Raw genomic sequence first — 15,012 nt, 5'->3', positions numbered from 1 at the left:
CAGTGATGGTGACAGAGCGCCGGATATAATTACGAAAGAGGTCGGGGGGAGTCAAGTACGCTTGCGGGAGGTGTAAGCACGGCAGGGTCGGAGGGTTGCTACTGGAGAGGGAAGGAAATGAGAGACACCGCGAAAGAAGAGGAAAAGGGAGCGTCAGGAGGAGTCTCCCTCCAGGGGCGCAAGAAGAGGGGCGAGCCCGTTGTCTCTGAGACGCGAGGAAAACGACGTGAGAGAAGAACCTAGAGGCTGCGAGGAAGCGAACAGAGGGGCTGCCTCAGGGAGGGAAGCAGCCCGGCTGAAGCCCCCCATCTCGAGGCGGCTTGTTTGACTCAGTGTCCCTGCACCTCGGCCGCCCTTATCGTCCTTCTCCCCTCAGGGTCGCTCACCACCCAGGTTGTTGGCTCCAGCAAGACGCCCAGCTGACTTCCTTACCTCACGAACTCTCCGCGCCACAAATTCAAGCGAGACTTCCAGAGCCTCCCAGCCCGGAACGTCTTCCAGAGTGAAAAACAGATGGACCAATCGAAGCCCGGCTGGACGCAAGCGTACACGGCGGTGGGCGGGGCGAAGTGATGGGGTGGGACCAAACAGCACTGCCATGACGACGGCTTCCGGTGGGCGGGCTGTGGTGACTTACAGCCGGAAGGCGAGACGCCGCGGGAAAAGCGGTCATGTTAGGTGGTCCAGGTGGTTTGTGGGTGAGGCCGTCTCCTCAAGAGTAACCGCGGGCCTGTGCTACGGTCACGCCACCGGCCTCCGTTTCCTTTAGCCTTCTCTCTCACCAAACGATTTTCCTGTCCAGTTATAAAGTGCAAGTTGTTTCCCCAAGGTAAGCGTGTAGTACCACCACCACTTGTTGGGTAAGGGGTAACGGAAACTTGAGTCCACTTTGTCACCTGGGGAGCGGGTACTAAAAAAAGAAAAAGGTGAAAATTTATATTTCTAAACATTTAGTAATGGTTTACCGTGTGAATTTTTACTGTATCGTACACAGTTTGTAGTCTTTAAATATTGGGTGCAACTTGAATTATGGTTAAATTTAAAATTCTAGTTATTTCTGACCGTCAAATTTCATCTAAACCGGGTATTAAAGAGCTTAATTTTAAAATTTCATGTAACAGTCTAAAAGCTTCTCTAAGTCCTTAATCTCCCGTAAGTTTGAAGTTAGATGGTAAGATGGGCAGGTGCTTTGAATCCAGACTATTACAGCAATCAAGCTAATTAAGGTGAGGCTCCTCCTTTCTTAGATTATCACTTGAATCTAAAATAATTGAAACCAGGTGCTATGCATGGCTCCTTTGGTTCAACGTGTATCTCTTTTGGCGATAATGGTCTCACCTAAATCTCATTTATGGAAGAAAGTAAGCATTGTTGAAATGATGGAGGAGAAGTAAGGCTTTCTACAGACAAATAATACTTAAAAAAAAACCTTCCAGCTTTGAAACACATCTTTTAACAAAACAAAAGTCGTTAAATTCTTGTCTCCAAAATCTAAAAGAAAAATTCAGCAGAACTTATCTGCTTATCAAGAAGAATTTCTTCCTCTACACTTAAGACAGGGAAGCATTTATGAAAGCTTAGATCTATATGTGTTTAGGTTCCTGCCAACCCGTTTCTTAAAATTCCATCTTTAAAACTCCTTGCTATTGAACACTTTTCCAGCAGCTTGGATGAAACATTCCAAATAACTTACTCAGCCTGAAGGTTAGAAATTTCATTAAATAAAAAATTAAATATATTAGAATACTTAGGTATGAAACATTAATGAATAGAGTAACACATTCTTCAGATGAAGAGGCACTTAAGAAAACACAGGCCACCTGCACTGTGGAGCCATCTACTATGATGAGATTTAACAAGCAAGAGATCAAAAAATGGCCGGATTTCAAAAGAGAATGTTCTGTGAGCTGCTTATTGCCCTCATAGACCATTTGAAAATAAAACCAACTCTCAGCAGAAGCACAAGAAGCTTTAGAGATGAACCAGACCATCTTTTGGATGTCAGTATTATACTGAACAAAGTCAGTTATACTGTTATTTATCTGCAGGGGGAAAATGCCTAAATTTTATAAGGATTTAGGACATTAATTAAGAAATATATAGTGATTATAGAGTTTAGAAAGCCAAGAAAGGAGACCTGAATCTAAGGCAGATTTACTTGGGAAAAACAATGCTCTCTGTAGTAGCATTTGAATTTGTACTCTCTATTACTCTCACCTAAATGTCCTCTCCCCTCAGCTTGGTTGAATCTTACTAATCTCTTAAGACCCAGGTCACATTCTGAATTTTTTTGAGCTGTAACCCATAGTTAACTCTCTCCCTCCAGAACACATATAGAATTATAAATATACTCTTTATTTGGCTTTTTTTTTTCTTTAGGGCTGGTAATGTTTTTATCATTTATGTTGATGAATGTATCTTACATGTAGTTTGCCACATCTGCTAGCTTCTAAGCTACTTAGAGTTGTATTCACCACTGTACCTGGCAGAATGACTTGAACAAAAGCTACTTAGAGTTGTATTCACCACTGTACCTGGCAGAATGACTTGAACATGGTAAACTTAATTCTGATGTAAAAATGCCTAAGTTAAGATTAGTATTAAATATAGTTGGTAGCTGAATTCGTTTGCTGGGTTTGCTGTAACAGAATACCACAGACTGATGGAATAAACAGCAGCAATTAATTTTCTCACAATTCTAGAGGCTAGAAAGTCCAATATCAAGGTGTCAGCAGGGTTGATTTCATTCTGAAGCCTCTCTCCTTGGCATGTAGTTTTCCCTCTGTCTTCACATGGTCTTTACTTCATGGACATACACATCTGTGTCCATATTTCTTTTTATAAGTACATCAGACATATTGGATTAGGGCCCATCCTAAAGACCTCATTTTAATTTAGTTACCTCTTTAAAGACCTTATCTCCAGGTGTGGTTGCATTCTAAAGTACTGGGGATTAGGGCTTCAGCATATGAATTTGCAGGGGGACACAATTCAGTCCGTAACAATAACCAACACTCAAAAAGAAGAAATGATTGAGAGCAGTTGTCTGTCATCATTAGAACTCTCATCTTTAGACCTATAGATAACATAATTGTGTACATCAGATTAGTGTAAGGTAATAGGGAATGGGAGAGCCTGTGGTAAGTCAGAGAATATTTGCCCAAAGACATTCAAATTAAAATTTGTCAAAAAACACAACACACACACATCCCAGCACACCAACAAAATCCCGGGTCATCCAAACAAACAAACAAAAACAAGCTGATTGGTTTTGGCTCATAGGGATCTGGTTTGCAGAAACCACCAGCATATTATTTCATTTGGAATCTATGACCTCTTAAGTAGATACTGGACATACTAAGTATGTTTTTGCATATCCAAAGACATTTTCCCCATTTTTCCCATTGGTTCACACATAACTTTTTTATTGAGTACCTGCTTTATTGAAGGAACTGTACTAAGTGCCTTGCTGAGATTAAAATCCATAAATTTGGCCACATATATCCAAGAGTTACAAGGACATCCAATTTTTGAGATAATTTATTAAATGCATAACCATGCATAATTTAGTATTTTGGGCGATACAGCTTTATCCTGTAAATAAATTAGAACTCTGAAAAAAATTCTTTGTCAGATTATGTGCTCTGATAAAGCCAAAGTTCTGATTTCAAATAAAAGTGGAAAGGACAGGAGACATATACAAAAATAATTATAGTGCAAGATAAAAATGAGACTGTAAGAGAATTATAAAGTACTGTGGAAAATCAGAGGAGGAAAAGATTTCTTCCAGGTTGGCGTGTTACTAAAAGTGTTTAATGCAATTAGAATTACTCTTCCGTGTGGCACTTGGTACACATTAACCAATGTGTTATATGTTATTTGCATATGTTCACAACTCCCCCAGTACAATCTGTAATACAGAAGAATGTTTTAATCTTTATTTGCTCCAGTCTAGTGTTGCTCAAAAGTATCAGAGTCACCTGGGGAACTTTTTAACAATAAACTTTTCTCAAGTCTGGCTCTATAGATTCTAATTTAGTAGGCCTGGAGGAATGCTAGAGAATCTTTTTTTTAAAAAGGTTTCTCTCACTTAATGATTCTGATTATCAGCCCCACTTGGAACCTTCTGCCCTAGAGCACCTGGTATATAGTATGCTCTCAATAAGTTCTTGTCACATTAAATGAGTGGAGCTGTGATTTAGTAAGAATAAAAAGGCCCCTGTGTGCAGGATGAATTAGAGTGGAAAATATCCTAGAGGCAAGGAAATCCTATTACAGATGTCCAGCTAAGAGATGAAGCAGGCTTAAACTAGGGTAGAGGCCATAGGAAAGGAGAGAAATGGATGAGAAACATTGGAAAGATAGAATATACAGAATTAGATGAAACTTGATAGTTGCAATAGTTTCCAAAACAGTGTGGCTAAGATTAACATGAGGTGTTTATTTAATAAGCAGGTTGCTGGACTCTATGTATTAAATCCTGTTTGGCTGGTCCAAGGTGAAGCACAGGAATCTGAATTTTTAAAAATTTATTTTATATTGGAGTATAGTTGATTAACAATGTTTCAGGTGTATAACAAAGTGATTCAGTTATACATATACATGTATCTATTATTTTTCAAATTCTTTTCCCATTTAGGTTATTACAGAGTATTGAGCCAGTACTGTGCTATACAGCAGGTCCTTGTTGGTTATGTATTTTAAATATAGCACTGTGTACACGTCAATCCCAAATTCCCGATCTATCACTCCCCACACCCTTCCCCGCTGGTAACCATAAGTTCCTTCTCTAAGTCTGTGAGTCTGTTTCTGTTTTGTAAATAAGTTCATTTGTATCATTTTTTTTTAGATTCTGCATATAAGCAGTATCATATGATATTTCTCTTTCTCTGTCTGACTTACTTCACTTAGTATGATAGTCTCCACGTCTATCCATGTTGCTGCAAATGGCATTATTTCATTGTTTTTAATGGCTGAGTAATATTACCTTACATATATACCACATCTCCTTTATCCACTCATCTGTCAATAAACGTTTAGGTGGCTTCCATGTCTTGCTGCTGTGAACATTGGGGTGCATGTATCCTTTCAAACCATGTTTTTTTCTGGCTATGTGCCCAGGAGTGGGATTGCTGGGTCATATGGTAGCTCTGTTTTTACTTTTTTAAGTAACCTCCATACTGTTCCCCATAGTAGCTGTACCAATTTACATTCCCACCAACAATGTAGGAGGGTTCTCTTTCCTCCACACCCTCTCCAGCATTTATTGTTTGTAGATTTTTTGAAGATGGCCATTCTGACCTGTATGAGGTGATACCTCATTGCAGTTTTGTTTTGCATTTCTCTAGTAATTAGTGATGTTGACCATCTTTTCATGTGATTTTTGGCCATCTGTATGTCTTCTTTGGAAAATTGTCTATTTAATCTTCTGCCCATTTTTTGATTGGGTTGTTTCTTATTTTGATATTGAGTTACATGAGGTGTTTGTGTATTTTGGAGTTTAATTCCTTCTTGGTTGCTTCGTTTGCAAATACTTTCTCCCATTCTGAGGGTTGTTCTTTCATTTTATTTATGGTTTCCTCTGCTATGCAAAAGCTTTTAAGTTTCATTAGGTTCCATTTGTTTATTTTTGTTTTTATTTCCATTACTCTATGAGGTGGATAAAAATATATCTTGCTGCAATTTATGTCAAAGAGTGTTCTGCCTATGTTTTTCTCCAAGAGTTTTATAGTATCTGGCCTTACATTTAGGCCTTTAATCCATTTTGGGTTTATTTTTCTGTATGGTGTTAGGGAGTGTTCTAATTTCATTCTTTAACATGTAGGTGTTCAGTTTTCCCAGTACCACTTTTTTAAGAGGCTGTCTTTTCTCCATTGTATATTCTTGCTTTTTTTGTCATCGATTAGGTGACATAGGTTTCTGGGTTCACCTCTGGACTTTCTTATCCTGTTTCATTGATCTATATTTTTGTTTTTGTGCCAGTACCCTACTGTTTTGGTGACTAACTTTGCAGTATAGTCTGGAGTTGGGGAGCCTGATCCTTCCATCTCCGTTCTTCTTTCTCAAGATTGCTTTGGCTATTCAGGGTCTTTCATGTTTCCGTACAAATTGTAAATGTTTTTGTTCTAATTCTATGAAAAATGCCATTGGTAATTTAATAGGGATTGCATTGAATCTGTAGATTGCTTTGGGCAGTACAATCATTCTCTCAATACTGATTCTTCCAATCCAAGGGTATGGTATATCTCTCTCCATCTGTTTGTGTCACCTTTTATTTCTTTCATAAGTATCTTGTAGTTTTCTGAGTACAGGTCTTTTGCCTTTTTAGGTAGGTTTATTCCTAGGTGTTTTATTCTTTTTGATACGATGGTAAATGGGGTTGTTTCCTTGATTTCTCTTTCTGATCTTTCATTGTTAATGTATAGGAATGCAAGACATTTCTGTGTATTAATTTTGTATCCTACAACATTACCAAATTCATTGATGAGCTCTAGTAGTTTTTTCGGTAGCATCTTCAGGATTTCTATGTATAGTGTCATGTCATCTGCACACAGAGACAGTTTTACTTCTTTTCCAATTTGGATTCCCTTTATTTCTTTTTCTTCTCTGATTGCCATGGCTAGGACTTCTGAAACTATGTTGGTAATGATGGTGAGTGTGGACATCCTTGTCTTGTTCCTGATCTTAGAGGAAATGCTTTCAGTTTTTCACCATTGAGAATGATTTTTGCTGTGAATTTGTCATATATGGCCTTTATTATCTTGAGGTAGGTTCCCTCTATGCCCACTTTCTGGAGAGTTTTTCTCATAAACGGGTGTTGAATTTTTTCATAAAGTTTTTCTGCATCTACTGAGATGATCATATGGTTTTTCTTCTTCAATTGGTTGATGTGGTGTATCACACTGATTGATTTGCAGCTATTGAAAAATTCTTGCATCCCTGGGAAAAATCCCACTTGATCATGGTGTATGATCCTTTTAATGTGTTGTTGGATTTGGTTTGCTAGCATTTTGTTGAGGGTTTTTGAGTCTTTGTTCATCAGTGATATTTGGCATGGAATATTCTTTTTTTTGTGTGATATCATTGTCTGGTTTGGTATCAGGGTCATTGTGGCCTTGTAGAGTGAGCTTTGGAGTGTTCCTTCCTCTGCAAGTTTTGGGGATAGTTTCAGAAGGGAAGGTGTTAACTCTTGTCTAAATGTTTGATAGATTTCACCTGTGAAGCCATCTGGTCCTGGGCTTTTGTTTGTTGGAAGATTTTTAATCACAGTTTCAATTTTCAGTACTTGTGGTTGGTCTGTTCACTTTTTAAAATTTCTTCCTGCTTCATTCTTAGAAGTTTGTACCTTTCCAAGAATTTGTCCATTTCTTCTAGGTTGTCCATTTTATTGGCATATATTTGCTTGTAGCAATCTCTTATGATCCTGTGTATTTTTGTGTGCCCGTTGTAACTTCTCCTTTTTCATTTCTAATTTCATCAGTTTGAGTCCTCCCCTTTTTTTTTCTTGATGGGTCTGGCTAAAGGTTTATGAATTTTGTTTATCATTTCAAAGAACCAGCTTTTGGTTCCATTGATCTTTCCTATTGTTTTCTGCATCTCTATTTCATTTATTTGTGCTCTGATCTTTATGATTTCTTTCTTTCTACTAACTTTGGGTTTTGTTTGTTCCTTCTCTAGTTGCTTTAGGTGTAAGGAGGGTAAGTTGTTTACTTCAATTTTTTCTTGTTTCTTGAGGAAAGATTGTATTGCTATGAACTTCCCTCTTAGAACTGCTTTTGCTATGTCCCATAGGTTTTGGATCATCGTGTTTTCCTTGTCCTTTGTCTCTAGGTGCTTTTTGATATTGTCTTTGATTTTGTCAGTGATCCATTGATTATTTAGTAACACATTGTTTAGCCTCCATGTGTTCGTGTTTTTAACAGTTTTTTTCCTGTAGTTGATTTCTAATCTCATAGTGTTGTGGTCAGAAAAGATGTTTGATATGATTTCAATTTACTTAAATTTACCAAGGATTGATTTTTGACTCAAGATGTCATTTATCCTGTAGACTGTTCTGTGTGCACTTGAGAGGAAAGTGTGTTTTGCTGCTTTTGGATGGAATGTCCACTAAATATCAATGAAGTCTGTCTGGTCTAATTTGTCATTTAAGGCTTGTGTTTCCTCACTAATTTTCTGTCTGAATGGTCTGTCCTTTGGTGTAAATAGGGTGTTAAAGTCCCCCACTATTATTGTGTTACTGTTGATTTCCCCTTTAACAGCTGTTAGCATTTGCCTTATGTATTGAGGTGTTCTTATGTTGGGTTCATATATATTTACAATTGTTATATCTTCTTCTTGGATTGATCCCTTGATCAGTATGTTGTGTCCTTCCTTGTCTCTTGTAACAGTCTTTATTTTAAAGTCTATTTTGTCTGATATGAATATTGCTACTCCAGCCTTCTTTTGATTTCCATTTGCATGGAATATCTTTTTCCATCCCCTCACTTTCAGTCTCTGTGGGTCACTAGGTCTGATGTGGGTCTCTAATAGATAGCATATATATGGGTCTTGTTTTTGTATCCATTCAGCTGGTCTGTCTCTTGGTTGGAGCATTTAATCCATTTACATTTAAGGTAATTATCAATATGTATGTTCCTATTGCCATTTTCTTAATGTTTTGTGTTCATTTTTATAGGTCTTCTTTCTCCCTTTTTCTTTTGTTCTCTTTTCTTGTGTTTCCCATCTAGAGAAGTTCCTTTAGCATTTGTTGTAAAGCTGGTCTGGTGGTGCTAAATTCTTTTAGCTTGTGCCTGTCTGTAAAGCTTTTGATTTCTCCATCGAATCTGAATGAGAGCCGCACTGTATAGAGTATACTTGGTTGTAGGTTCTTCCCTTTGAGCATTTTAAGTATATCATTCCACTCCCTGCTGGCTTGCAGAGTTTTTGCTGAAGTCTGCTGAGACCCTTATGGGAGTTGTATGTTGTTTTCCCTTGCTGCTTTTAATATTATTTCTTTGTCTTTTAATTTTTGTCATTTGTTTTCTATGTGTCTTTGCTTGCTTTTTCTTGGGTTTATCCTTTCTGGGACTCTCTGCACTTCCTGGACTTGGGGGAATGTTTTCTTCCCATGTTAGAAGTTGCCAGCTATTGTTTCTTCAAATGTATTCTCAGTCCCTTTCTCTGTCTTTTCTCCTTCTGGGACCAATAATGCAAATATTTATGTGTTTAATGTTGTCCCAGAAGTCTCTTAGGCTGACCTCATTTCTTTTCATTCTTTTTTCTTTATTCTGTTCTGTGGCAGTGATTTCCACCACTGTATCTTCCAGCTCACGTCTTCATTCTTTTGCCTCAGTTACTCTGCTATTGATTCCTTCTAGTGTATTATTTATTTCAGTTTTTCTATCGTTCATCTGTTTGTTTGTTCTTTAGTTCTTTTATGTCTTTGATAATCATTTCTTGTATCTTCTCAATCTGTGCCTCCATTGTTTTTCAAGATCTTGGATCATCTTTACTATTATTACTCTGAATTGTTTTTCCAGTAGATTGCCTATTTCAACTTCACTTAGTTGTTCTTCTGTGGTTTTATCTTGTTCCTTCATCTTGGGTATATTCCTCTGTCATCTCATTTTGTCTAACTTTCTGTGATTGCGGTTTCTGTTCCTTAGGCTGCACGGTTGTAGTTCCTCTTGCTTTTGCTGTCGGCTCCCTGGTGGATGACGTTGTCTAAGAGACTTGTGCAGGTTTTCTGGTGGGAGGGACTGTTACCTACCCACTGGTGGGTGGAGCTGGGGCTTGTCCTCTGGTGGACAGGGCTGTGTCAGGGGGTGTATTTGTCTGGTGGATGTTTACTCAGGAAGACTTTACACAGCTTTTCTGCTAATGGTTAGTGCTGTGCTCCTGCCCTGTTGATTGTTTGCCTTGAAGCATCTTAGCACTGGCACCTACAGGCTGTTGGATGGGGCCAGGTCTTGGTGAGAAAACTGTGGCCTCCAAGAGGGCTCATGCCAGTGGGTACTCCCCAGAACTGCCACCGCCAGTGTCCTTGTCTCTGCAGTGAGCCACAGCTGCCCCCCCACCCCCCAGCTCTGCAGGAGACCTCCATTACTAGCAGTTTTTTCTGGCCCAGTCTCTTATGATGTCACCACTTTTTTCCCTGGGTCCTGGTGCACTTGAGACGCTTTGTGTGCCCTGCAACCATCGAGTCGCTGTTTCCCTTGGTCCTGTGGAATTCCTATGATTAAACCCCAGTGGCCTTCAAAGTCAGATTCTCTGGGGGCTCCTCCTCCAGTTGCCAGACCCTCAGGTTACCAAGCCTTATGTTGGGCTCAGAACTTTCACACCTTTGGGAGAACTTCTGTGGTATAATTATTTTCCAGTTTGTGGGTTGCCCACCTGGCATGGTTGGGATTTGCTTCTATTGTGATTATGCCCCTCCTACCGTCTTGCTGTGGCCTCCTCTGCATCCCTGAATGTAGTGTATCTGTTTTGGTAGGTTCCAGCATTTCTTCATCGGTGGTTGTTCAGTACTTAGTCGTGACCCTAGTATTTCCATCAGAAGAGGTAAGCTCATGTCCTTCTACTCCACCATCCTGTCTTGATCCTCAGTCATACTTTCTTGTGTTGTTATTTTATTGGCCGCTTTAGAGATTACAGTATATCAACATGTACAGGCATACCTTGTTTTATCACACTTAGTTTTATTGCACTTTACAGATACTGTGTTTTTTACAAATTGAAGTTTTTTGGCAACCCTGCATTGTCAGATAATGGTTAGCATTTTTTAGCAATAAAGTATTTTTAAATTAAGTTATGTATGTACATTTTTTAGTACACAGTGCTCTTGCACACTTGAAGGACCACACTATAGTGTACAGTAAGTCCCCTACATACTAACCTTCAAGTTGCAAACTTTCAAAAATGCGAATATGCGTTCCATTCTTGTCAGGCATGAGTGAAATTGCAGCTTGCCCTCCATCTCCTGTTGCTGATGATTCTTCAGCTCTACCATCTCCCACCTCCTCTCCCTCCTCCAGTCAGTAACTCTTATTGCCTGTTCACTTGATGCCAGCCCTTGTATGCTAGCTATTGTACTGTACTACTGTACTGTACTTTTCGAGGTACTGTACTGTAAAATTATAAATATTTTCTTTTTTGTGTTTATTTTTATGTATTATTTTTGTGAAAAGTATTATAAACTTATTACAGTACAGTACCATATAGTCAATTGTGTTAGTCAGCTAACTTTATTGGACCTACAAACAAATAGGACTTATGAATGCGCTCTCAGAACGGAACTTGTTTGTGTGTAGGGGACTTACTGTAAACATAACTTTTGTATGCCCTGGGAAACAAAAAAATTAATGTGACTTGCTTTATTGCCATAGTCTCCTTATTTTTGGTGGCCTGGAACTGAACCTGTAATATCTCCAAAGTATGCCTGTGCTTAAGTTGTAACAGCCTACCTCAAATTAATATACTACTTCACTCACAAGGTAAGAACCTTACAGTGGTGTAATACTATTTACTTCCCTCCCATCCTTTGTACTATTTTCTCTTGTATTTTACATCTACACATTATAAACTCCACAGTATATTATTATTTTTGCTTTAAGCAGTTAATCGACTTTAAAATATTTTGGTAAAATAACAGAAAATTTATCAACTTCACCATTTTTAAGTGTACAGATCAGTGTTAAGTAAAGTACATTTGCATTGTTGTACAGCTATTTTCTAGAGCTCTTTTCATCTTGCAGTAGTGGAACTCTATGCCTATTAAATAACAACTTTCCAGTCCCTTTCCCTCAAGTCCCTGGCCACCACCATTCTGCTTTCTGTCTCTATGAATTTGATTGCTTTAATCACCTCATATAAGTGGAATCATAATGGTATTTGTCATTTTGTGACTGGCTTATATCATTTAGTATAATGTTCTCAAGGTTAATCCATGTTGTAGTGTGTGTGAGGATTTCCTTTCTAGGGCTGCTGTTTCTGTTTGTTTGTTTTTGTCATAGTAGTTATCCTAGTGGATATGATGTGGTATCTCATTGTGGTTTTGATTTGTATGTCCCTAATGATAAGTGATGTTGAGCCTCTTTTCATGTGCTTATTGGCCATTTGTATATCTTTGGAAAAATGTATATTCAAGTACTTTGCCCATTTTTATTCAGGATGTTTGGTTTTTGTTGTTAAGTTGGCAAAGTTCTTTATATATTCTGAATATTAACCTTATTAGATATATGATTTGCAAATATTTTCTTGGATTCCGTATATTGCCTTCTCAGTCACTTGATTGTGTCCTTTCATGTGCATATGTTTTAAATTTTGATGTAATCCAATTTATCTGTTTTTACTTTTGTTATCTGTACTTTTGTGTCATACCAAAGAAATTGTTGTCAAACACAATATCATGAAGGTTTCCACTGTGTTTACTTCTAAAAGAGTTATAGTTTTAGCTCTTATGTTTAAATCTTTGAGCCATTTTGAGCTAATTTTTATGTGTAGTGTAAGGTAAGTGTCCAACTTCAGTCTTTTGCTTGTGAATATACATTTTTTCCCAGCACCATTTGTTAAAAGGTCAATTGACTTTTAAAGAATTTAAGAAAGAACGTTTTATATTTACCATGTATTTACTATTCTACTACTCTTTATTCTTCCTGTAGGTCTGAATTTTAATATAGTATTCCCTTTAGCATTTTTTGTAGTGCAGGTGTGTTGACAAGGTATTATCTCATTACTCAGTTATCAGCAAATATCTATTTCACCTTTGTTTTTGAAGGATATTTTCACTGACAATAGAATTTTAGGCTGATATTGTTTTTCTTCATCATTTTAAAGATGTGCTTCTATTGTCTTGTGTAATCTGTAATGAGAAGTCAATCAACATTTTTATCGTTGTTACCCTGGATAGACTCCCCCATCCCACCCCCGCTCTGGCTACTAAAAATTGTTTTTCTTTATCTTTGGTTTTAAGGAGTTTGACTATGATATGCCTAGTTGTGGTTTTATGTTTATGTATTCTGCCTGGGGTTTGCTGTGCATCTTGGATCTATAGGCTTATGTTTCAATCAGTTTTGGAAAGTTTGTCCAATATTTTATCAGATATTTTTTCTGTGCTTTTCTCTTTCTCCTTTCCCTCTGGGACTCCAATTATAAGCATGCTAGATTGTTTAATTTTGAACACACACATTATTGATGATCTGCTATTTTTTTTCATACTTTTTTTTCTCTCTGTGCTTCAGTTTAGATTATTTCTATTGAGTTGTCTTCAAGGTTATTGAGCCTTTCTTTTACACTATCCAAACTGCCATTCCATTCAGTGATTTTCTTTAATCATTTCAGATATTATGTTTTTTAGTTCTAGTATTTCCATTTGATTTTTATTTTTGGTTTTCCTATATCTACTGGAATTCTTCATGCTTTTACTTATTATATCCTACTTTTCCAGTACGTTCTTTAACATATATCATAACTACCCTAAAATATTTGTCTGTTAATCCCAATATCTGGGTTGTTAGTGGGTTCATTTCTGTTGACTTTTTTCTTTTGACTATGGTTTGTATTTTCCCAAGTTCTCTCTTAGCTTGTGATTTTTTGATAGTATGTTATCATTGTGGATAATACGTTTAACAGCTTGATTATGTTATCTTCCTCTGAAGAGTATTTTGAATATTGTTCTAGGAGGTGGTTAAATTACTGGTAGAATTTATCGATTCTCTGGAGGCTTGGTTTTAGACTTGGTTCAAATTTATCTATTTCAGTTTTTTTCCTAGTCTTAGGCATGGACCTTACTTTTAAGTTCTACCCCTTTTGGGATTTCTAGAAAGTCTGAGGTGTTTACCCATGCCCTCTACCTTTAGGGATTCACTTTCCAAACTCTGACTCATCACCACTTGTAAATTGCTGAACTTTCTGCTTAGTTATTTTAGTCTTTTAGCTGTTGCTTTCTTCTAGGTTTCTTGGCTATCACTTTGAACGTGCACAGTTCAGGAGTCAGCCTAGCATTTGAGGAGAGGTATTATACAGATTTTGGAGCTACCCTTCCCCCTCACTCAATCCCCAGTGGCTTCCCTTTTTTGGAGACTTCCTCTTTCAACTTCCAGGTGCTCCAGCAGCCTCAAACTCTAACTTCTGATTCCTCAGCCCCCAAAACTGCTGCTTTCTAATTAAGCTCTATTCCACATGTACCATGCAGAGAAGGAAATAATCTCACCAGAAAAATCAGAAAAATGTAGATATTATTTTATTGGCTTCCTTTCTTTCAAGGGTCATACCCCCTTCAGTTTCTACCTGCTATTGATTGCTCCACAGTGCCTTCAAATAGTTGTTTACTTTTAGTCAGAATTTATAATTGTTATTGTCAGGAGAGTTATCTAGTTTAAGATACTTAACTACTTATGAGTGCCAGAAATCATTAAAGCAGTATTTTTAAATGGAAAAACAAAAGTATGGCTTCTAAGAAATTGTTGGTTATTGTATTATATGCAGCTATATTTAGAGGAAAAAAAAGATACCTCCTAGAATGGGGAAAGAATTAGGTAATATTATTTCAAAAATAATTTCTGGTGTTTTAATAAGACTGTGTAAAATTATCAACTGCAGTGGCTATGAAGATGTACTACTTTGACCTCCTGCTGTAGGGAACATAATTGATTGATGGCTGCAGGTACTGCTGTCTTTTAGAACCCATTCCCAAGTTCATGCCAAGGCCATGATTCCTAAGTGATCCTTCCAGGCCATGAGTTCATATGGTGGAGGTTGTAATCCAGGTTCTTTTCTATGAGATACAGGACTCCTTTAATGGAATATTTTTGCAAAGGACTCCCAATTGACTGGGCCGAAACCTTAGAACTGTGTTGCAGTCTGAGATTCTTCCTACCCAGTCTTCCATCCTTCCATTTTTCCATCACAGGTATCCTAAGGCTTTCTTGCCTTCCCTTGCTCCCACTTTGTTGTCTTTCAAAGGTAAGTCTCTTGCATGTTTAATACCATCTTTGCATCTGCTTTTTGGGAGACCCAAATCAATACACAGACCCA

The 15,012-nt window shown here is 37.6% G+C and overlaps 1 long non-coding RNA gene across 10 annotated transcripts in view; it reads left to right on the top strand.

The window, feature by feature from the left end:
- Positions 1-633: 633 nt before the first annotated feature.
- Positions 634-15,012, top strand: part of LOC131744416 (uncharacterized) — a 198,617-nt gene continuing 184,238 nt past the window's right edge. For 8 of the 10 annotated variants that reach the window (XR_010837966.1, XR_010837962.1, XR_010837965.1 and 5 more), the window contains exon 1: positions 636-829. This is a non-coding gene — a long non-coding RNA (uncharacterized lncRNA). Of the gene's footprint in view, positions 830-14,885; positions 14,941-15,012 lie in introns of those variants that run through there. The other 2 variants (XR_010837967.1, XR_010837970.1) reach the window with 2 other exon arrangements.

The sequence above is a fragment of the Kogia breviceps genome, chromosome 18 (genome assembly GCF_026419965.1).
Source record: "Kogia breviceps isolate mKogBre1 chromosome 18, mKogBre1 haplotype 1, whole genome shotgun sequence".
NCBI classification, from domain to species: Eukaryota; Metazoa; Chordata; class Mammalia; order Artiodactyla; family Physeteridae; genus Kogia; species Kogia breviceps.
The sequence above is the reverse complement of the archived record's forward strand: the minus strand, read 5'-3'. Positions and strand labels throughout refer to the sequence as shown.